This window comes from Amblyomma mixtum, chromosome 3 (assembly GCF_055824585.1).
Source record: "Amblyomma mixtum isolate Tamu chromosome 3, ASM5582458v1, whole genome shotgun sequence".
Lineage (NCBI taxonomy): Eukaryota > Metazoa > Arthropoda > Arachnida > Ixodida > Ixodidae > Amblyomma > Amblyomma mixtum.
In genome coordinates, this window is record NC_143014.1 from 187,221,889 (window position 1) to 187,245,565 (window position 23,677).

Sequence of the window (23,677 nt, forward strand, 5' to 3'; positions counted from 1 at the left end):
CCGACTTGTTTTACAGAGGAAGCAATCTGCAGTGGAGCGGAAGCCATACGAGCGCGAGGCGACGGCTTACTAAGCAGCGGCAAGTACTAAGCAGCGGCAGGTCGCTACACGCCGCTAGGCGTCACAGGGCCATCTCCTGCCTTTTGCACGCTTGACGATAATTATCACCCCACGCAACGAGGTAACACGCGCTATCACCGCAAGGGATTTTTTTGTTTGTTTTGTTTTGACTTGGCAACCCGGAAACTTCTAAAACACCCCTTCCTGTCTCCTTTGACATTCTAGACTCCGTTAAGATTCAAAGATTTGTACAGCGTCACCATATGGCTGTTTAGAGCGCTCTAACGCCGCCCTGTCCCACAACAGAAGTAAAACTTTTAAGTAGCCATTCAGTTCTAAAGCCAATACCCGCGCTGGAGTGAAGCAGCATAGACAAAATTTCCCTTGGCAATGGCAGCCTACCAGCTAAGTAAAGACTTCACTTTGTTCGCTCCGCAACACCCCGTTCCGGCGCTTGTACTGACGACTGTACAAGATTACCACTGCAGAAGTGCATGGTCTCTTGTCAGCTGCATGCATGCAGTCTTCAGTTTCGCCCATGTGCTTCAACCGAATGCACCTATTCGCCATGAAGGCCTGTAATGGCCGTTCTACGCGTCATGCATATTCCAGGCAGAACACGCACCAGGGAAACTGCTACAAATTAATCGCAGCTACCATAATTCAAGGTTTTTATTATCACTTCGCATTGAAAAAAAAAAGGTAACAGTGGGTAGATCCATGGTGACTACAGATTACCAAATTTTGATCTTAGCAGTGCATTTTCTCTTAGCGAGCATTCGCCACTTTTTGCTCCTTCAACACTTGTACACTCGGAAACAATTTGCCACGTGCATGAAACCACATTGGATAAGTTTATTTCAATGAGGTACGCACACCTTTTCCCAACTACGGTGTATGAAAAAGTGCAATCTTTCGCAAAAATTTTTTCCGGGCATTTTGCCTTTTTCTTTCTCTTCTATCTTTCATAGGTGATATCGATGCACGATAATGACACTGGGAGCGATACCTAACGTCACGCTGCTAGCGTTGGAATGTCTAACGACGCCGCAGCTGTCTCTCCGTAAATTACATGCAGGAATCCTCGACTCGGGAAATATCGACGGAATACTACTTTGATTGTCACTGCAATACGTATTCGTTAGATGCTTTACGGCTTCACAGGCACTCTAGTTTACATTCTCTGCTGTCCTCTAAATGCAGCTTTACGAGGAGGTTTCTTCGGAAGTGCACTCAAAACACAACCAAACAGAAACACCTCCCGTATTTCATTCGCTGAAACGACTGCGTGCGCAAGATTAGGCTGACGGCGGGATCCAAGGTTCTAAAGGTAGTATAGCTAAGTACAATCCGCTTGGAAACACTGCACGCGACGGATGTTATTACCTCGGAGCCAATCGCGGGGTTACAACAGAGTAAAGCAGTCCACGCCATTTACTGTGCAAAAACAGCTCAATGGCGTGTATATTTAAGCACGGCTGTCTCATAACAGTACTGACGAAGAAGTAGTCGCCGTTTATATATGTTTGCATACACGCTTGTATATATACAAGGTAAAAAATAGAACACATGGACAAAAACACTACATGTGACGCAAAACAAAATGCCGCAATAATTTCATTCATAAAATTCTATTCAAAAGCCCCTCCTTTGACAAGCAGCTGGACGGTATTGGCCGGGAAGCATACCTTTCAGAAGATTAATAAGGCTCGCTCATGGAGTGCTTGTGCACTCTCCTTCCCTTCGGCACATAAGAATGTAAGCTCTTACAGCATCTTTATACAACAGGATAATTGTCGGAAGGCGTCGTCATCGGTGCTCGACGGGAGGGAGAACGTAGACGGAAGCCCTGGATGCGTGCTGTTCCGAGCGCAGTCCTGCCGGACAAACTGTGCTAGAAGACGCGGTACCCACAAAGCAGTGACGCTGCCACACTGCGTTCCACCCCACCACCATTCCGGCGACTCGCGCGCAATGGCGATGGGGAGCAAACATGGCAGCGCCGTTATGTTTCGGGAAGGAGAGAGCCGGCCGCGGCGACGGGACCACGGTCCGCTCGCAGTCCCCCGTCTCAGTCACTGCAGCACCAACAGCACAGCGCCATGCACAGTGTGCACAGGCAGCAGTTCTTCCAGCAGTCGTCGTCCTTTTTCTTTTCGTGCACGACCCTGCAGAGAATGGGAAGCGATGTTCGGTCTGTCAGGACTTTGCTCCACAGGACTGGACGCTTCTAGACGGCTACTCAAGCTCTCTGCTTTCATTCCAGACTTTTCGAGAACCTCTTCAGCTCTCTGCTTTCATTCCAGACTTTTCGAGAACCTCTTCAGCTCACTGACTTCAATCAAGGCGGAGCAATAAAAAAGCACGGCATCGTCCTTCATCCTCTGTACTCAGGATGCGCTTTGATGCAACACATGTATTTTTACATATTTATTTGTATAAAGCTGACGCGAAGGCTAACCAAAACGTAGACTAGGTTCACTTAATCTTAAGTTCCGTTATATTTTAACGAAACAGCTTCGCTTATGACCAAAGTTGAGAGGCATATGGTTAGTATGCGGGCTGTTAGGCACTGACGAGATGACCGAGTGTAAGCCATGCTGCGGGAAAAAGGCTGGAGTAAGTCGAACCAAACGTGAACCATTTTGTCGCCTTTAAGGTCCAGCGTAAATACTTGCACATTTCGCGCAGCAAGCCCTCTCGTGAGAGAATATAGGTTTAGCTTCGCTTTCGGACGTTAAAGCCCACAATTCTCAATTTACAATAGTTGAATTTGAGGTATAATCAGTGGCAACAGAAAGCAGGCATATGGATTAGGCTGGAGGAGGGAAACATCTGATGGGTATGGCTGACCAGATGGAGGACCTGGCCATTTGACGACCTTCGTAGTTCTTGCGTAAAAGAGCTGCTGTCACTTGCTGTTTAGCACTTTTTTGTTTTCTGTTCAGCATGTAAGCAATAGTGACCACAGTTTCATGCCACAAAGGTAACAGCTCGTATATGTTGTTGCTAGCTAATAACCCCACTTAACCATCATCATCGACCAGTCAAGGGTCAGTCATTAATAAACTATCTCAGGCCTGATATTATTCTTTTTAACAACAAATTTACTTCTTGCGCATTAAAAGAAATAGGGAAATAACGCCGAGCTTGTCAGCGACGATCTTAGTATTTAATAAGATTGTTTAAAGTAAAAGTATAGTTTCCTAAGAGACAGTCGAGTCACTGGTGGAAAATATCAGAAAACAGGGGTTACACTTTAATGACTAAGCCGATTACCAAAAATTCTTTACCGTATTTACTCGCATAATGAACAGAGTTTTTTTTCCCTTAAAAATCCCTAAAAATTTTGAGGGTGCGTTCATTGCGCCAGGTAAAATATTCCGAAAAAAAAAACTGAAGTAGTAAAAACGGGAGAAAAGGCAGGCTGGCGAAATAAATACTTAATGCGGTGCCACTCACCTTCTAAATAAAACAAAACGCACTTTTCAGCACGGTTTCTGCGTTCGAGAGCATACAGCCAACAACCGTTATTTTAAACCCGCACGTATACATCGGTTAGCGGATCGCAATTCTACCCAAAGAGAGCACAACTAAAGTTCTCTCTTGCACAGCTCGCTGAATTAAGCGCTAAGTCCAACAGCAACAAGCGGCTACAGTCTTTAATATACAGGGTGTTTCACCTAAGACTTTCTGCAATTTTAAAAAATAAGCTATTTGAATTAGATGCGCGCTTTTTCTGGCATAGCATTGTCAGTGGTGTAGTTCATCATAATGCAGCTAAGACGTGCTAACTACCAGGCTTGTTAACCAATATTTAATAGTTAACTTTTAAACTATTGCCCTTGGGCTCCTTAATTATTGAGAGGCATGTAGCCCACCGTAAGTAATGTCCATATCCGTTTTTAGAATTTCGAGAACGCGATTATCCTCGGCGCTGTGGCCCAACAAATTTTGGCTATTTCGACGAGTTAGGCTCACTGGTGAGGTTGCTTTGCCTGCAAGCTGCTCAAACCACATGTATTTTGGCGCGATGTAGGCGAAATTTGTTGGGCCACAGCGTCGAGGATAATCGCGTTCTCGAAATTCTAAAAACGGATATGGACATTACTTACGGTGGGCTGCATGCCTCTCAGTAATTAAGGAGCCCAACGGTAATAGTTTAAAAGTTAACTATTAAATATTGGTTAACAAGCCTGCTAGTTAGCACGTCTTAGTTGAATTATGATGTACTACACCACTGACAATGCTATGCCAGAAAAAGCGCGCATCTAATTCAAATAGCTTATTTTTAAAAATTGCAGAAAGTCTTAGGTGAAACACCCTGTATAGCAGATCGAACAGAAACACTATGGCCAGGCATGGTTTTGTTGGTTCCAGCATTCCCCACAAAACATTCTTACTGGCTGTTTGTCCCGTATGGTGACTTGCAGTATGATGAGGTGTAGTGTAGTCCTGAAATTCTACAGAAGGAGCTTTAATTTGTATTACTGCGCAGTTATGTCGGCATTCAGAAAAGGGCGCCTGATGGTATTCACTACCGCCATCGGCAGACTGCGAGTCTAAGAAAAAATTACCGACGATTACGTTACTTCCTAATGCGAAATTTGAGCGCAGCAAATAAGCTGTTTCACCTTTTCGATAGATTGAGGCAAAGAAATCGAGCAACACATGTATGCGCTATCACAGTTGGTTTCAGGGACAACGCCGCCGATGCCGACACAAACAATATGATACCCTCGCTTCCGCAGCGCTAAGAACCAGGTCTAGCCGTGGGAAGGTGGTCACGTATTCGTCGACGTGCCGGGGCCTACGTGAAATAACCGGCGCGTCGGCAACTGAAGAGCACCCTATCCGCCACACAAGAACAGGGGGGGGGGGACCCTTTCCTCCTCTTTCTGCATGGCGGCGACGGTGTTCATTGCAGTCACGTTATCTTGACTCTCTAGCGGCGTCAGCGGCATCCAGCGGTATCAGTCGGTCGCTGCTAGCGCTGGGGGGATGAAAGGGGGGCGGAGCTGGTTACGAGGCCGACGACGACGCGAAACCCAGGAACGGACGCCAAAGAGCTGCGCTCTAAAAGGTGCGTCTACTATGCGAGGAGAAAAAAAAAAGTTCTTGGCAGCCAAAGTAGGGGCGCGTTCATTATGCGAACGCGTTTATCATGCGAGCTTGTCCATTATGCGAGTAAATACTATCGTTAACTTTCAAATTGATGCTGTTAGCCGCCTTGTTGTAATGACCAATGTAATGGTCCTTGCAATTGCGCCAATCGGCCAATGGCAATAGCCATATCATCTTTTAAATTTTGAAAAATTTGAATTTCATCTATGCCGCGGCGCAACTAATTATTGCTATCGGGGAGCGTGAAACCGGAACCGGACGACGGAAGAGCACATGCAGCCGCACCCACGAGCAGACGCCACTTGTGAGAATGTGTCATGTGCCCTTCACTGCAGTATCCGGGCTGAAGCGGCAATACGTGGGGAGACGCGGCTCGGCGTCCGCTGCTGCTCTGCCTGCAACCAGGATAGCGATAAGCCTGCGTGAGCTGGCATCATCGCCTGATGCTTCGGCCCTGAAAGGCTCTGGGCGGACGCTGCTGCCGCTGCTTGTGTTGGAGCCACAGTCTTTGAAAAAGCAAAAGGCACAAGGGTTCTGCTTTAGTGAGCCTTTTGTAGCATCCGTGCAAGTGCTAGCTTTAGGGAGAGTGAGGACGCGAGTTCCTCTCACCTTCTGGTGGTTTGTAACACTGGCCGTGCATAACGGGCCACACAGCGTGGTCTAGAAGCAAACCCCTTGGGCTCTAAACTTTTGACAAAGGCTGTGCAGTGGCAGACCCAGTTTAGCCCGTACAGATCAGGAGGCCGTGGGTGGGACCAGCCAGCACGTGCAATGTAAGCATGTGTCTTTATGCCCATCGTCAGCCACCGTGGTGCTACATGCGTTTCTTACATGTCCTTGTGAACATATGTCGAATTCTATGCGAAGTGCAAACCGTCCCACTACACATAATGACTCAATGAAAGCCACTCTGGCGCAGCAGACGCCGCAGTGAAAGACACCGCTTCACTCCTTCTCCAGCGCTCCATCTCGTAACTTCTTTCAATCCGCCGCTACCCTCCGTGGCTTTCCACCAACACGGCCAGAAGGCACGGGGGATGGCAGCTGTTCCAAAAGTCATGAGCGGGCCGTCAAGAATGTTTCAGGGACTGTTCCTGTACATTTCACTGTTGTCGAATGCGAGCAATGTCTTCAGACATTCGTTGTGTTCATCGCAAAGAAGGGAGGAGTTAAAGCAAATAGTACTGTTGTCGGTTACAGATTATGTCGCAAGTAACTTTCTTCGCAAGCCCGCTGTGCTCCTCTCTCACTGAGCAGCTGTCGACACCCACAGTGGAGAACGGAGAAAGGTGCTCGCGCATACTCACACGGTGGTGGCCTGCGGCTGCGGCGGCGGGTAGTAGGGCGCCGGCTGCTGAGGAGGCGGGTAGTAGCCCTGCGGGGGCGCCTGGAAGCCGGGCTGGGGCGGCGGGTAGTACGGATTCTGCTGCGGGTAGCTCATGACCAGGCTGCAGTTGGCACGGCTCGCTCACTGGCTATATTGTCTTCCTGAAAGTATGCGCAGAACAGGCTAAAGCGTCGGGTCACCTCTAATTGATCGCACATACGTCTTTTCCCTCGCTCAGGAAACAAAAGAATGCGCGAACGCTGCGGGGTCGCGATTCTAGGCGCATCTGCTTCAGCGATGTATCGTGTTTTGTTTTTCCGGGAACTTACGAAGGGCAGAGGCTACAGCCGCCAGTGCGCAGCCTCCCTTGCGTGCCTTTACTCGTTCACTGCATTTTGCACAGCTGTGAACCGCGTAGACGTAGATTCAGTACGACTGAAAACAGTGTTCGCAGACAAGAACGATTTCTGTTATTTCTTCACTAAAGCAGAAAATTTTTGGTGGTTATTATATACATCCACAGGAAAAATCAGTAAATCCCTGTCACAAATTAGCCTCCAACTTTACTAGCACATGTAAGCTACATGCAACGAGAAATCGTATGGCACCACCCGGAACGCTCTACAACAAACTGTTGCATCATAATTTTAGTACGAATGTCACCACATGAATAGCGCTACATGGAGGTCGGCCACTGGTGTACAGCATTTTCTAAAGTTACGGTGCACGGCTTGCTGTGTGCGTCATACGGACGCTTGATGATTCCACCATTTTTGAATGCCAGCGCACGCGCGCCGCCGCCGCCATTTCTCGTAATGAGACCGGTAATGCCTTCCCATTGAAAAAAAGCAAAAGAAGAGACAAAAGATATGATTTCTCAGTGAAAGTCGAAGTTATTTCGGCAGGACGCACATGAACCCGCAAAATAAAGCAATACATTTCCCTATACCATAGCTCGCAAACAGTGCTTTCATGGAGATTGGGTTCTTTTTGTGTTGCTGCAGATCCGCGGATGCCGCAAAACAATAGGCCGCCCCGTCACGGCCGCGTGCGCTGCGAACAGCAGCTACGCCTGCACCACGTGCCGGAAGCGAGCCGGCCGCGCTGCATTCCCCGTGAGCAGCACGCATGCGCGCCGCGGAATACGCCGGGCGTCCGCGCGACGAACGCGGCAAAGCACCGGCGCTTGCAAACGCAGCGCACAGCTGTGGCATTCGGCGAGCGCGGCACGATACGAAAGGTTTATGGAGATTAACGGCGGAGAATGAAAGCAGCAGCTGTGCGCATAGGTGACGCCGAAGGCTAAAATTACCCCTTATTTTTGCTTTTTTTTTAGATGAATTATACCCCCAGAGCAGTGGAGCAAAACAGGCTTGAGACGGGTGCGGGCTGTCGGCGATGACGAACAGGCTCTATTGAAACAAAATAACGAAGGAAAAAAAAACAAAACAAGGTATGCTGGCCACAGAAGCTGGCACATGTTCGTCGGACATCTGAACAGCAGCCGAAGGAGATTTAAAGGGAAGGCCAGGGAGATGGATGAGAGGAATAAAAGGCAGGGAATGACAGGAGAAAGGAGAGCATAGGGAAAGGTAGAAACTATTTACATCCCTATGCTAAGTAAACGCATTCATACTTTTGTCTACACACAAAACTATGTTCTTAAAAGTTCTATACCCGCGCATATCTTAACACGTATTCCAACATTTCAGATTTCACTGTAAAAATATATGCATTCGGACTTAAAACCACGATCACAAGCCATGCACGTCAGGTGTCCCATCACAGATCTCTTCCTCTATTCGCACTATACGACGCAGAAGATCCCCGGACCACGGAAATTTTGGCGAAAGTCTGGAGGCACTCAACGCACCGTACCTCCGCCGCTTTGAAACTTAAAGCCCCATGGATATAGTTAATGTTCAGGTGTGAAAATACGAAACTTGATTTCAGCGTTCGAAACACCGCACGATGGGGCGAATATGTGGTAAAAATTGCCTGCATTTCGTAGCGGCGCTTTCCCTCCCATTCATTCTTCTTCCGCTCGGTGACCACACCTTTTATACCGTATAGTTGGCGACTCAAATCGTCAGCGTCAAGGTTAAAAGTAGTGAATAGGTGTTCGGTTATATATTCGTTACGATATTCGGCCCATCGATGCCCGATTCCTGCACTGACCTAATAGGCTCCACACCTTAGTAACATTCGGGGTGCGATAGTGCAATTTCAAGCCCCCCACCCCTTGCAAAAAGAAAGGCTTAAAGCTACTCCCAGAAACTGCCGGGACGACCGGAGGTGTCCCAGATAACTCCTTGTCCTGCTGTATTTTAGTACGTACCTGGTCCCCCTGACATACAGTTGCCCCGCAGCGAGGTGTGGAATTAATTAAAAACAAGTTGGACGGTGGATGCCGAACATGGCGCAACAGTTAGGAAGCTAATTTTCATTGAGCAGCCGCGCCCAAACGCAGAACAGCCGGCAGGAAGAGAGCCGACGTGGCCTTTCGGAGCTATCTGCCTCTGGGAAACGCCGACGCCGCCAAGGAAACTCGGCAACAAGGAAGACATCACCACGAGCCGCGGGCGCACACCTTTTATGCTAAGTGTATCCGCGCCCAACCGCCCGAGCAAGAAAACGCTATGCTACAGTCTGCTTCACTGTCTGTGGCGCAAGTGTGCAAGGGCGGTACGTGCATTTCGTGCCGAAGCCCCTCCTGCGCGCCCACAGGCCCATCGCCTTGGAGAGAACACGACGAGGTTTTCTTTTCTTTTCCAACTCCTCTGCATTTTCCCCCCTTCCTAGGGGAAAAACGGCGCACAGCCGGAACTTAGCCAATACGAGCTAAAGATAAACACACGGTTCTCCCACGCGCTGGCGAGCATCCAGGGAATTCCCGTTTGCGGAGTCCATTTGGAGGACAATGCGTTAAGCTAGGAAGCGATCGAAAAAAAAAGTAGAGCAAATACACATGACGCACGCACTGTAGGCAGCGACCACAGTTCTGAATCCATGCATCATCGCATTGACCCGCATCGCAAACGTTGACAGATATGGAAATGACGCAGCATCAGTTTCCGCTGTGCGCACCCACAGCAGGTTTTTATTTGTTTCTGCCCGCACGAAGATCATATCAGAGCTGATTAAGCAATTCACGAGCGCAGTTTCACGAAAATAAAAAGAAAATAGCGCACGAATCACCCTTCCTATACCCTTCCAAACCTTTTTGGCTTCGCCCCTGCAAGTGCCTGTTAGAATACGCGTGAAAGTGTGGGGATAATTCTAACTTTTCTTTTTTTTTTCGCTCTCTCAAGGCAGTTGCTCGGGTATAGGCGCGAGTAACGTTTTGACATTAACTGCAAAAGTCAGCCCAGTGCAGCACAGAGCCCACAGGAGTGCGCACACAGTGAGACGTGGATTTAAGTTGGCATCACACTCCTTCCATGCGCAGTCGGAAACAATGCAGTCACCGCAGTAGCTGAAAACGAACATCGAACTGATCCTTTAAGCACAAATTACGGGAGTTATTGTTGCGAATGAGTGACACGCGTAAGGAGCTGGCCGTGTTTACAATCGTTTACAATCAATACTTCGCTGTTATGGGCCTAGTACCTCGTCACGAGCTTCATTCACTGCTTTAGTGACAGCACTGGCAACGGAACAAAAACAAAGGTATCCCAGGTCCATTAACCAGCGCAAGACAAAAACGAGCGTATTCAGACCACGTCATTTCCGCGCTGCAACCTGCGCGTTAGATCCCATAAGGCAGCATCTATGGGACAGGCCACTTGAGATTCTTGTGCTTGCTGTATTCTACTTTACATGCGTGCAGTTTAGTGGTCATTCGAAAACAACTGAAAACATACTTTGATGTGATGCGCATCCATTAAAAGATGCCTGGTACAGCTCGCACACTAAGCACGCCGTTGTAGCGCGGTCAGGCAAAGACGCTGTACCCTGAGGCCCAATCCCGCCTTTGCAGCGATTTTTTCCCCGCGCTGGCTGGCGCGCTGTCAAATATGTCGTTTCTCGCTTTTAAATACTCATCGCCGCCATGGAAAGGGAAAGTTGCGGTCGGCTTGCCATCGCGGCGGCCCTTTGAAGGTCAGAAAAACCAGTCGGTCAGCTACGTGCGCTCCATAGGTGGACAACAGAATTGCCAACTACTCAAATATAGAACGAGCGAAGAGTGATTCAGCTGCGTTGAGAAACGTGCCCAGGAACTCGTACTCCTCTCCGATTGATCGCGAGCGTAGGGTCATTCTTTAGCATAATGCCCGACAAAAGAAACATTTCAAAACATCACTCACGGACGGCACGCCAACCGGCAGTACTGCACATGATTTACTGCACCTTTTCAGCAAATGGTATAGCGGTAAAATTAAGCGACTAAACAAGACACGAACCAGTAGAATACAAGATAAATACAAGTATAATAAATGCAAGCTCGAGCGTAACGACCCCCCTTCGTATTCAGGAAAACAGCCACGCCAACTTTCCGTTGCCCGTTGCGTACGGAATGCGTCTACAAGGATAGCGCTCTAATTTTGACGATGTCACAAAGCCACGTTCGTGGCTTATTTCTTAGGCAAGCGAAGAGTTCAACGAACTTCCCAACGTCAGCATGACGTCGTTAGGCCAAAAGAAGAGGGCCAACTGAAGGCAGCAGGATAAAACTGGCGCAAGCAGCTCTGTCACAGCAAAACACGGGACCGCGAGTTGCCGAAACAACGGCACTTTTCCCGCGTACGCTATCGACATTTGCGCAGGAACGTCCCATACGTGCCGCTTCGCATGCAGTCAGCTGGCATTCGTCAGACGCGTAGTGGTCGGTAATCCAAGGAACGGTACTCACCACCGCCGGCGCCGAGGGCGAAAGTTATCCTTTCGTGGTGCAGCCACAAGGAGCGCTGTGAAGCGGACCGCGCCGGAGAGCGCGCGGAGCGCCAGCGAGGCGTCACGCGGGCTGGCGCAGCGCGGCTATAGGACAGCCTCGCGCTGACTCACGTGTGACGGAGTCGCTCTCGCTTAGTTGTTTTTCCTCCCCGGGACAGACGCCTTGGCTCGCATGGCGACTGGAGACCCCGTTTGGAAATAGAACGGATGGCGCCCGCGGGCGTGGGTAGCGCGGCGCCATCGGGGCCGCCGTGCCGCCCCGCGTGCACGTCGTCGCGCGCGCTCAACAGCCCGCTCGCCCACGTCGCTAAATCGCCTCCGCCGCATATCTTCCGCGAATATGCTTTTAAGCGTCGGCCACGGTCGCCCCACAGAGGTGCTGCGCCCGCCAAATGCATCCATCGAGAAACGGGACCATTCCGGTTAGGAGGACAGACAGCCGGCCGCTTCGAGGGAAGATGTCCCGCTGTTGAAACCGATGTACACCCGAGCAATTTTGTAACAGTACCGCGCAACCATCGACCTGCCTGCTTGTCAGTGTCTTATCACGGTGGGGAGCGGCAAAATGAGCGCATGCGTTACAAATGCGGAAAATGGTTTGACGGGTAGCTTAAAGAAAATATAGGGGGGGGGGGCAGTCAAGCTAACTGGCAACCACCCCGTTTCAAAAAGAACGTTCATAACTTTCACCCACTCCATCCGTCGATGGTCGCGCGATACTGTTAAAAATTTGACCGGGTGTACCTTCGGCGCGAACGGAGATGCCGGTATTAATGACGCGGTCCTAAAGACCAAATAGTGCAGAAGCCTCCGTTTACCTTATTTATTTCCTCTCGCGAAATGACGCCGAAGCCGGTGGTAGCAACCTCCCGCATGCCCAAGGTTGCGACTTTGTGACGGCTGTTGAAGCTTGAAAAGGGAAGGAGTATTGCAACACCTTTAACCACATGCAAGGTGGAGAGGAAGGTAGAGGAAAAAGGGGGGGGGGGGGGGGGGGGGGGTTGGCAGCGTGTTGCTGCAGGGCAATATGCGCGGGAATCCAAGCGCAACGCAAAACCCGTACTACATTCGGCCGCGTCACTCTTCCAGTGTCATTCGCGAGGGATGCGACCTAAGCGCATGCCCGCGATAATAGTCTGCCGTTGTAGATATTCTGCAACACCGTGCAGACGCCTCAATATGACCATAATTACAGTCCTGCCATCAATGTGATGCCAAAAGTTGACTGCGCCTGCCTGTGAGCAACAAACTCATCTGTAATATACACCAAAGCAAGTTTTAAAATGTCCATTCTAATCTGTGTACCTTCGAACAACAGCGGGAAAATTGTCTCCGGGCTTGACGTGGCTGCTATAAAGCTTGACTTTCTTATATTATGTGCGTGGAAAACGGCGCCAACGCTGTCCATCACCCTCCGTCACGCAGTAGTTGTCAGGCCTACACGACCACGCGTACCTGTGTGCCAAATATCCTCGACAACTATATATACCCTCACGTGAGCAAGAAAGGAAGTTCACAATAGCTTTTCAACAAGTTTTGCTACGTGGGTTGTCTTGTTTCTGCAGTTGAAAGGCGCTACACTTAAATGAAAGTTAGGCATGTTGTCTTTCGCAATGGCAGATGACATTTCGATGTAGCCTCCAACCACCGACGATGTATTCCCGCGACGTGTTGTCCCTGCACGCCGATAGAGGGGGACGGGGGTGTATCCACAAGAGCATGTGCGCTTAGGAAACTGACTGATTGACTGAGTGAATGATTGACCGATTGATTGACTGACCGACTGACTGATAATATATTTTGAAGTGTCAAGCAACGCGTAGAGTGGAGTGCTCCGGAAAAATTTTGTCCACGTGGGGTTCTTCGCCGTATATGCTGAAATCTCAGCGCACAGACGGTCTTGCATTATTGGCTCCATCGAAACATGGCCGCCGTGGCCGCGGATTCGAGCCAGCGACCGCGGTCTCAGCAGATTAACACCACAGGCACTGAGCCTCTGCGGCGGGCCTCTGAGAAAGAAGACAGTCCTAACTCTTATTTGAATGCAGCATTTTCGAATCCCATCCCTTAATATTAAACAGGAGGGGGACAAAAATTATTTTACCTCGTAGTTTATCGGCAGTTTATCGCTATGCCACAGGAGAATGGCTGTCTGTGACAGCTGGAAGTGGCGGCTGTGTCGCTGGCTGCACCAGCATCGACATTGAGCGTAGTGTAGTTAGTGAAGAGAGCCGGGATAGGTCAACTAGTGCTTCACGCTCACACATTTATATAAAGAATGGACGAGGCATAAACAACGCGAAAAAGATTGCGAATGCGCTTCCAAAAGTTCGCTCAGCCCCAGCGCGCTCATGACTCCTTGAAATATGGTCGGTGAGTACCTGTGATGTACAGAAACCGGATGCAGGTTTAGGTTACTTTCTGACAAAATGGAATTTCTGACTTTTTTGACGACACCAGATAACCAGCCCACGCGTGGTGCCAAACAATGAGTTTGCGGTAAGCTGGCAAAAACGAGGCAGTATGCTCACAGAAGAAGTAATGATATTTATGGGGAACAGAGAGGCATGATAAGATTTTTATAACCATTGTTCTCTCTCTCCGCCCCCACCCCCCCTACCCCACTTTCGTTTCCACGGTTAGGCTCAAACATATGTGACCCCATTCTCTAAGTGCCTAGACCAGACGATTGGCCTTCAGCGTTTTTCGTCAACTGCGCTACAACATGTATCAGTGCTAGTGCATACAGATACCGTACCATGCATGCAGCCATAAATATAGCGATACCATACAGCCGTCAATAACGGCAGACGCAAACAGTTATGCTGCGGTACAGAACAAATTTTGCGTAGCATGTCATCATAACATCAGTACTGTAATAAGCGCGCTCAAAGTGCGTTAGAAGGTAAACTTTTTTAGAATACTTTCTGGACTGGCTTAATAATTGACCACAATTTAGTGCTTTATGCCAATGGTTTGGTTTAGCAGCAGTCAACCGCAACAAATAACCCAACGTTTCCAAAGCACGAATTCCGGTAATAAACCGCAATAATCTTCAGTAAGATTCACGTACTTTTCACTGCGGTTCGATTAAAGTCAGTAGCACACAAAGTTCTGCTCCAAGCCAGCCCAAAAGATGCCATTTCAGAATATTAAGACAGGCCGAAGTAAACCAAAATCATGGCATCGTCCCACCTAAGATTTTGCGGAATACGAACATATCATACGCTGAACGTGGATTCCGTGGGCGTCCGCTCCGCTTTTCGCGAATGCGATAGCCTGCAGGCGCCGTCTGCATGGTTTTAGCGCCGGACGTTCCCTCGCAAAGCCCCGAGCGTGGGTGGCTTATTCAAACACACACGCGCTGTTTGCTTGTTTATTTACACGAGACGCATGCCCTTTCCACCCATCCAACGGTTGCACTCGATCGCTCCAAATGGCTGCCGCCACGTGCAAACACACTCTGAACCGCGGCATGCAGTTACCCCCACCCTTTCTTTTTCCGCTGTATCGCGTTGCCGTCTTTTTACATCGATACAACTTGTTTCAGTACGAGGCCCCAATTTTTTAGCAAAATGAAACTGGCAAAAGCTAGGCTATATGTTCAAGTGGGACGCGCTCGACAGAACTCATTCATGCGCCACAAAAATCCTATGCAGCTCATCTTGAGACGCCATATAACGCCTTAAAACGACCGTCAGCAGCTCTGCACGAGAACATTCAGATAACTGAGCAGGTATGCTACCTGAGAACAGAAGTCCGGGCTCATCCACAGACATATAGGCTGAACGTCGCTCAGGAGGTAGATTCAGAAGTAAAATCTACTTCCAGGCGCGACAGCATAAAGCTTATTGAGGTCAAAAACCAATGGCTGTTTTCGGGTGCACTTTTGCAGTACTTGAAAATGGCCTCTTCTTTTGGTGCAAAAAGAAGGACACATGAAAGGTTGCGATAATGGCCATTTAACCTTCGACATTCATTGAAGGTAAATCGGAATATTTCCGTTCTCAGAAGAGCCTCTCCGAGTCATCATCGTCAGCCTGACTACGCCCACTGCAGGACAAAAGACCTCTCCTACACCTCAAGAATTAACCCTGTCTTTTGCCAGCTGCGGCCACTGTATCCCCGCAATCTTCTTAATCTTATCCGTCCACCTGACTTTCTGCCACCCCCTGCTACGCTTGCCTTCTCTTGGAATCCACTCCGTTACCCTTGAGGTCCAGCGGTTATCTTGCCTTCGCAATAAACACCCTGTTTATATGCCCATTTCTTCTTGATTTCGGCGAGGACGTCATTAACTTGTGTTTGTTCCTTCATCCACTCTGTTCTCTTCCTGTCTCTTAAAGTTACGCCTATCATTTTTCTTTCCATACCTCGCTGTGAAGTTTAACCCCTTTCGTTAGCGTCCATGTTTCTTCCCCACAGGTGCCCGAGTATAACGGCTCCCCGAGTGACCACCCGTCAACACTGCATGCCTTGTGCAAGCCCCATCATCCATCCTGGTCACATCATATACCCAACTCTCTGCCGCCCCGAATTTAGCTTTCCTTCCATTGGCATCCATTTTGGTACCTCTAAGCACAAACACTGTAAATTAGTTTCGTTTGTGACGGTATGGCGCACCTTTTACTATCGCAGCAGTACTTTTTAGTTTTCATAGCGCCCAATTGACGCCTGTGGTCTACGTGCATGTGCAGTAGTATGTAGCTCCTAAGCATGACAACATTAGAATACTAATCAAGACAACTTCAGAATGATATTCAGTAATTATCTTATGATTTTCTCTGATTCACATTATTTTAATCTCCAATTTGAAAAAAAAAATGGTAGCGATGTGAAAGACATTCTCGTAAATGTTATGAAAATTCTGTCACGCTTAGTTCGGAGATCGTCATGAGGCACTGGTGTGGTTATAACACCAGTTATCCGCCTTTGGCAAAGTGATGTCATTTGAAAAAACAAGCTCTGCTGAGCCAGCACAACAGCAAAACTGTCGTTCATAAACAGTATGGCGTGCACTCTTATGAGACGCTGCGCGTCTGCTCATTTCGCGTTATAGCAGAGTCATCTGGTGCGCAGTTTATAGATCAGATAGCCACCATGAGGCGGAACTGCACTGATCCTTGTTCTCTAGCGCCCTCACTACCACTATCACAAGAACGTCGTTGCATGTGTAAAGCACTGGAGTGTTTATTGCGTGTTTACTTGGAGGAGGATAAGATAAACACTGACTTGGCTCCGTGCAAGCACGACACTCAGTAAAGGTAGCTATTATTCTTCGCGGGCGTGCGCATACTACTCCGTCTCTTGCAAGGGTAAATGTGCTCGATTTCTCTTTTTTTTTTTCAGACGGTATGTAAACGTAAGCCGTTTTGTAAGCGTGCACGAGCCCTGCATAGGACGGGGTCAGGCAGGGTGACTTGAATGCAGTTCACAAGCCAGCTCGCAGCTTTTCCAGAGCTTAACCGATTAACAAGCGCCAGCAGTGTCAAAATAACAGCCGAGACTTTCAAGACAGTCGTATCAGCTGAGACAATCATAATTAAACGAAAATCTTATTTTCCTTAATATCGCGGAGGCGCTCGCGCGCGTCACGAAGGGCTTCTCAGATGCTGCTGCGACGTTACTAACACTCCAATTTAAGCCGCTAGAAATGAACCGCGTTTACGCAACAGGCTCGAGCCGACGGCTGACAAAGTATAGACAGATTTCGTAGTCGGCGACGCGACTCGGTCCGCGGGCTATAACGGGCTCTCAAGAGAGACACAAAGCAAAAATTCTGTGCACCGCGCATCCAGGCGATTCCTAGGGGCGCAGTCGGTGCGTCACTAATCTGTCCACATCACAAGCAAGAGCTGCAGCGCGCGAGGCGCTGGCCAGGCTGTACTCGGCGCGCGACAGCTCCCCACTCGACAATGTGGAATGCGACCGCAGTGAACCGCTCACTGACAGCGCTTCGTCTCTGCAAGGGCCTATTGTTCTCCTCGGTGAGTCGACGTGCGGACGTTGTACCCGCCGTGGCTCCTCGAAGCAGAATGTCGGGGCGTACCCCTCGATGATCCCGCGATGTCAGCTGCTATGCCTCGTCGGCGACGGGAACACCCGAAAGCTTCCGGAAAGAAGTTCACGCGTTTGAAGTCATTTCAGAGTCGTCCGCTGCGGCGATTTTCACAGAACGAGTATCTGTTGAGCTGGGAAGCAGATACAAGCACTTTAGTACGTTAAAGCCAACATAGCACTACTAGATTTTATTCAAGAAAAAGGTCATTGAAAGACAGACACATTGTAGCTTCATGCCTAAAATCAAGACCAAAAAGTTTACAAGAAGCGGTCTCCTTTCCAAAATGTAATCTTCAGAGGCACAAATCTTCTATGTTGCATCCATCCTAGCGACTGGTGGTCATACGCATCAAATGAGCTTTCTACACTGGTGGAAGTTGCACAGCGCTAATAAAGCGCTGCAATAAGTTAAGATTATATAGGGCGTTTCAGCTAAGTTGTGCAGAGCTTTAAAAAAAACGAGAACGTGCTCTACGAAGCACGCGGGAGCGCGACGATGTTGTTGCCGCTTCACGGCATAGCACAGATTTCTTGTAGTGTAAATCGGTTGCGCCCTTGCAGCATCATTCTAGCAAAATGAAGGGCACAAACTGGCGTTGCTCAAACTGGCGGCCAATTAATTCCCTGCACATTTGTGTTACCGAGTTCCTCCAATCGAGGCGCGTTTGAGGAAGCCAACATCGCGACGCGGAAGAGTACTGTAGGGCGGCCAACTTTTAAAAACCTTGTCAGCTTTATTTTCAGCTAAAAATAAACAAAGGAATCATGCCTAGGAATTAAGGTACCATGTTAACAATACTTTGAAAAAAAAAATCATCTGAAATTGTCATTTCTCAACACGCTCTAAAACTCTTGCATAAAAATTTTCCTTTAAAGATAATGATTAAAAGTTCACTAATTCATCTTTGTAAATTAGCGAATCAAGCCAACTTAAAAATCAACAGACGATTGCAATAGTCGGTAATGCGTCCACCAGTTGTCGTGATGTCACCGTTAATACGCTTAAACCGGTTAATCCTCTAGCATTTGAAAGCCCCGCGGTGTCACGCTAGCGGGTGTAAGGGGATTAAGCACGAAGTCATGTCAGTCGGTCGACGCCATTGGCTGAAAAGCCTCCTCTGAAGGGCATTCGCTGCTACACTTACGCGACTCCCGTCATCTAGCTCTATGGGCCGCCGTCGACAGCCCCAGTCGCCTCTGCTGAAACAGGCTGCCGGCTGTTCGTCACCGCGACAACGAGGCGGCCGACACTAGGGCGCCACCTCCGCGTACGCCAGCTGTCGTGACGGCGGCTCTTTCTCTTTATCAATGCGAAAGCATTACTACAGTGACAGCAGACCTATGTCGACAGCGGACCTGTCGCCAAAACATCTTTCTTTTCTTTTCTTCTGTCTCTCCTTTTCTTTCTGTTCTTCATATTACGCGCAAAAGTTTCGCCAAAGGGCAACTTAATTTCTCACAGCAATCGATACCGTTCGAAGACCAGATACAGAACACTCAGTTGCGATGACGGTGATCTGAATTTCAGTGGCGCAAGGGCAGGTTTTCCCAAGGAGCGCCATGACACAAGATATTTTCCTCTACACAAGGTGTTGTCAAAGACACATTTGCCAAGCCTTCCATCCCAGAGAAGCCGAACAGTAAGGCCAGTAGAAGCATCGCAACTACGAACATATGTAGTCTTTGTCGAAAGTATACAGCCCAAGGGGTCGGTCCGCTTCTGAGCTATGCAGCGTGGCTCCTCTTGCATACTCAGGGACCCTAATCTCACGAAGGCGGGAGGAACTTAAGTGATGAACTCTCCCAAGCTTAGCACTCAAATGGGCTTAAAAGCCCCGCTACACGGCTTGGAAGCCAACCCCCTGGGCTGCATATTTTTGACAAAGACTGTACTTACACGATTCTATTCAGGGTGCTTCCTAAGACTGTCAGCAGTCTTTGAAAATGGTCTTTTTGCGTTGGAACAGCGCTGACAGTGCGCATAGCACTGTCAGCGATGTAGTGCAGCAGATACGCTCAAGACGTGCTATCAGCAGACTGGTTAACTAATACTGCGCAAACTTTTTAACTATTACTGCTAGGCTCCTTATTTACTGAGAGGCTTGTAGCCCCATAGTACGTAATATCCACATTAGATTTCGGAATTTCAAAAATACCATTCTCGTCGTCGCTGCAACGCAAGCAGTTTTGGGGCCCCAAACGAGCGAAACCGAAACCTCGCGACAGAAAGAGCGCAAGCCACGCGCGCGTCACATAGCGGTGCGAGTGTCACGTGCTCCTGGGCAGAACGGAAAACTGGGCGAGTATGTGGAGGTTTAGCGTACTGAACAGCGCTAAAAGACCAGGACGAGGAAAGAAACGAGCACAGCGCTTCGTGTGTGCTTCTTTCCTCGTCCTGGTCATTGTGTGCTGTTCATTGCTCTAAACCGTCACGTGCTCCTTTCGCAGCGCCCGACTGGGAGCGGGGAGAGAGAGCACGTGACAAGCACGCCGATGTGTGACAGGCGCTGTGTGCGGCCACAAAATTGCTTTCGCTGCAGCGGCGACAAGAAAGGAATGTTCGAAATTCCAAAAACTGATACGCATATTACATACGATGGGATACAAGCCTCCCAGTAAATAAGGATCCCAACGGTAACAGTTAAAAAGATAACTACTCAGTATTAGTTAACCAGCATGCTGATAGCAAGTCTTAGCTGTATTCTGCCGCACTACACCGATGACAATGCTATGCCGAAAAAAGCGGTCTTCTAGCACAAAAAAGCCTATCTTTAAAAATTGTTCACCGTCTTAGGTGAAACACCCTGTATAAAAAAAAAACGCGAGGTTACTTTGGAAACTGAAGTGGTTGGTTGGTTGGTTTATGGGGTTTAACGTCCCAAAGCGACTAAGGCTATGAGAGACGCCGTAGTGGAGGGCTCCGGAAATTTCGACCACCTGGGGTTCTTTAACGTGCACTGACATAGCACAGTACACGGGCCTCGAATTTCTCCTCCAAAGAAATTCAGCCGACGCGGCTGGAATCGAACCCGCGTCTTTCGGGCCAGCAGCCGAGCACCATAGCCACGTTGAGAGGGGAAAGCCGAGGGCACTATGCCGTGACGACTTCCGGTGGATGTGACGTCACACTGTTCCCGTGGCTATATCGACGTCTGCGTTATTTCGGCGCAATTTTGACTATAATTTGACTATAATTATATATATAATTATATATATTGACTATAATTAATTAACTAATTACTCTACAGTCATCCAAAGTGGCTTCATTTTTTCCTCCTCTATCTGAAGCAGCCATACCCTTTCTCCTATCTTTTTTAGTTCCCGGGTTAACACGCTGCCAAAGGTGTGACACTCTCAATGGACGACAGTATAAGCCATTAAAGGCTTTCGCCTTAATATGCGCTTGGCGTTGATCCGTCGTCACTGCTATAACGGCATAGCCGCGCATACAGAGGGCCAGTCAGCGAATATAACTCTTTAGCAGACAGTCCTCATAATGACATCATTTTTTAATTGATCATAATCTAGCTTCCTTTTTATGTCAAGCAACATCGTCACCGGCAGGCATTTTCAGATGTTCTTTCCCAGCTGACGGCTCATCGTCAGCGGTTATTTCTAGCGTTTCGGAAGAGGTCGATACCTGGGGCCGAATTACGGAACGGCCATAATCTCAAAACAGTCCCAAAATGATCACAAATCCCCATTCCTACTGGTCGGCACTAACTAGGGGACATATATGCCTGTAAAAGAGGGACTAATTGATCCGTTTATGGCAGGTATGTGATTTGATCACTTCGTAATTTGGCCCCTGGACGTTGCATCGTAGTGCAGTCACGTTTAGATGCTCAGTTAGAGCTATTGGCTGAGCGTTTTTATGAGCAGCCATGACGGAATCGGCGACGCAGTTTGCAAGTCGTATATAACTGTTCTCTCGCAGGATAACTTACGGAAGCGAGTAATTTTGAGAAACCAAGCTGGAATATGTTGATTTTATTTTTGCTCTCGCGTCCCCTGGACATCTGAAACGCTGAAGTTCATCACTCGCGCAACGCTTCCGGCTCATTTCTTCAGAAGGAACGCACGACTGACGACGACATGTGAAAGCAAGAAAGTACACTGGAGGTCAAATCAAACAAGTCCCGCCAGCTATTCGCATTTGTTAACGTCATTCATGAACGTCGTTTGGATATAAGATTATAAGTTCTCCCGATCATGAGTATCTAAATTCTACAAGCAAATGACGCTGCACGTGCTTGAAGCAAAGACTCCCTTCGAGCCAGGCATATAGTAACGAACGAAGAAACTCCCCCCCCCCCCCCCCACCCCTTTTTTTTTTTTTTGTTACCGTGTGCCGTGCTCAAAGGACGTTCGCGCCGTAACCGCGCGGATTCGCTTTGTCCTCCTAAGCGGATGAACCAGAACGAACTCGCGACGCATGGACAGCCCACGCGCGTGAAATGTCCATGCGTCACGAATCCAGCGCTGACTCAAGACGTAGGCAACACGCACATTTGATGCAGGCGGGTCATCCAGGTTGAACAACTGTTTGCCCTAGTTTTAAGCAACCATTCGCCTCGACACATTTCGATCGAGAAATGTGGCTCCCGAACGGTGCCTGCATGCTCACTCCAGACACGAGCGTTCACATCGAGACTAATTTCGCCACAAATTTCACCGCGGAGCCGCTACCGTGAGGGACGTCGATAAATACAGTGGTTAGCAGACGTTTAATGCCAAAAACGGTTGGGAACAACACAATTCAAATTTGTCACACGTGATTGACTCAGCAGTTAACCAGCATTGTTATGTAAATATAAATAATGTCCCACGAAATTTAATATGTGACCTAAAAGAATTATAGGTGCGAGGACTTTTGCCCTTACTGTGTTGTATAGTGCTTAATATATGCAAAACTTACTAAGTTTATTTCCTGAAGGGCCACGTTCTAAACGCGATACAATGAGCGCGCAAGCAGGAACACCGACCGGCGGAGCCCTCCGTTACAAACCACACTGTAGCAGGCCTCGGTACCTGTCTCAAGGCCGACGAGCAGGTGAGGTCTGCGAACACCATGGCCGTCGCATTAACAGTGCGCATGCGCAGTCAGTGAGATGGCAGCTGCAGCGCAATTAAGGAGGCTGCACCCGTCTGCATGCCCATCTCCGACCTGCTTTACGAGGTGCGTGCTAGCACACGCCACTGTGAACGCTTCAGGCGAGCTTGCAACCAAGTCGGCGCGTACCCAACAACTACTTTTCGAACACTTTTTTTTATGCCTAACGCAGAAGAGTGAAAACGTTCACACTTCTTTGGACGGTATAGTGAACACGAACAGGACGCTTGCGGTATCACTAGCATCGTGCCTGTCGACACGCGCTCACAGTAGCGTTCACCGCGGACACCGGAAAGCAACCGTTCTTCGGAAGGCCGATATTCTGCTTGCAAACGGAGAGCGGCCATACCGCAGCTGCTGAGCGCAGGGACGTGCCGCAGTTATTTACAACGCGAAGCGCAGCATGAACGCACACGCGTGGCGCATGTAGCAGCAGCGAACGCAGTTCACGCGCTTCAACTCGAGCAGCGCGCGCGATACGAGTCGACTCACCTGCTCCTCAGGAACGCTGCTGCGACGACGTACACGGGGCGGTGCTCGATCGAGTCAGCGGCAGCGCACTCGTCCAGCCGTGCGCCTATTGCCCAACAGCGCGGCAACACTGCGTCCTGTTTACTCGCACGATCCGCGACGATTCCGTGACGTGTGCCCCGCCGTTAGTCGCCGCTATCAGTCGCCCCGACGTCACGTCACCCACGCTGCGCTACGCTACCGGCGCAGAGCTGTGCGCGAGGGCGTCAACGGTGGCGCTCGCGGGCGCTGCGGAAGAAAAGAACTTGAAAAGCGAGCGCATTGTTGCATTAGATAGAGGTGGACTGGAATCTGGTTTCTTTTTTTATTATTATTACTATTGCATGCGACCATCCCTGATTCGGCAGAACTGCGAATGCGTGCAGACATGCACCGCCATTCCCGCGACCTACCGTGGGAAGGTCGAGACGCGACGCTTACACTATACTTCCACCTACGGCCGACAATCGGGCGTCCGGACCTGTTCGCGAAGTCGGGAGTCAAGGTCAGGAGCGGAGAGGGCATCAACGCTCGAAAGAGGCTGCGGGTAACGCAAATATAACGCGGACGTGTCTTAGGGTTTGTTCGCT

At 49.1% G+C, this 23,677-nt stretch overlaps 1 long non-coding RNA gene across 2 annotated transcripts; it reads right to left on the reverse strand.

Moving 5' to 3' along the window:
• Positions 1–714: 714 nt before the first annotated feature.
• On the reverse strand, positions 715–23,230 carry LOC149353004 (uncharacterized). Of its 2 annotated transcripts, none has more exons than XR_016290894.1 (3): positions 23,070–23,230; positions 6,492–6,672; positions 715–2,228 (listed from the first exon to the last, which is right to left on the reverse strand). It is a non-coding gene; the product is annotated as an uncharacterized LOC149353004 (long non-coding RNA). The 2 variants fall into 2 exon arrangements; XR_016290895.1 differs by lacking the exon at positions 23,070–23,230 and adding an exon at positions 11,364–11,517.
• Between the last annotated feature and the right edge of the window lie 447 nt (positions 23,231–23,677).